General features: G+C 73.9%; 1 protein-coding gene across 1 annotated transcript in view; it reads left to right on the top strand.

The window, feature by feature from the left end:
• LOC105990378 (chromosome unknown open reading frame, human C19orf25) overlaps positions 1-560 on the top strand; it is a 3539-nt gene that overhangs the window by 1222 nt on the left and 1757 nt on the right. The window lies entirely within an intron of this gene.

Raw genomic sequence — 560 nt, 5'->3', positions numbered from 1 at the left:
GGTGCGCATGCTGGACGGCACCATCACCGACGTCGTGGAGGCGCAGTCCCTCAGCCTGCAGCCGCAGCACATCCACATCTACAGCGCCAGCTGGGGCCCCGAGGACGACGGCCGCACGGTGGACGGCCCCGGCATCCTCACCCGGGAAGCCTTCCGGCGCGGCGTGACCAAGGTGAGCGGGGAGGGGGGGGACGGGGAGCGGGAGGGGGGAGCGGGGGGATGCGCGCGGGAACCGAGCCCGGACCCCCGCGGCGCCGGCGCCCTGCTCCCCTGCTGCCGTCCTCCCTTCGGCTCCCAGGGCCGCGGCGGACTCGGCACGCTTTTCGTCTGGGCCTCGGGTAACGGCGGTCTCCACTACGACAACTGCAACTGCGACGGGTACACCAACAGCATCCACACGCTGTCTGTGGGCAGCACCACCAGGCAGGGCCGCGTGCCCTGGTACAGCGAGGCCTGCGCCTCCACCCTCACCACCACCTTCAGCAGCGGCGTGGCCACCGACCCGCAGATCGTGAGTGCCGCCCGCGCCTGGCGAGGCCCCGCCCCGGGAGGCCCCGCCC

The sequence above is a fragment of the Dipodomys ordii genome, unplaced genomic scaffold, assembly GCF_000151885.1.
Source record: "Dipodomys ordii isolate 6190 unplaced genomic scaffold, Dord_2.0 Scaffold64, whole genome shotgun sequence".
In the NCBI taxonomy this organism is placed as follows: Eukaryota; Metazoa; Chordata; class Mammalia; order Rodentia; family Heteromyidae; genus Dipodomys; species Dipodomys ordii.
The sequence above is the reverse complement of the archived record's forward strand: the minus strand, read 5'-3'. Positions and strand labels throughout refer to the sequence as shown.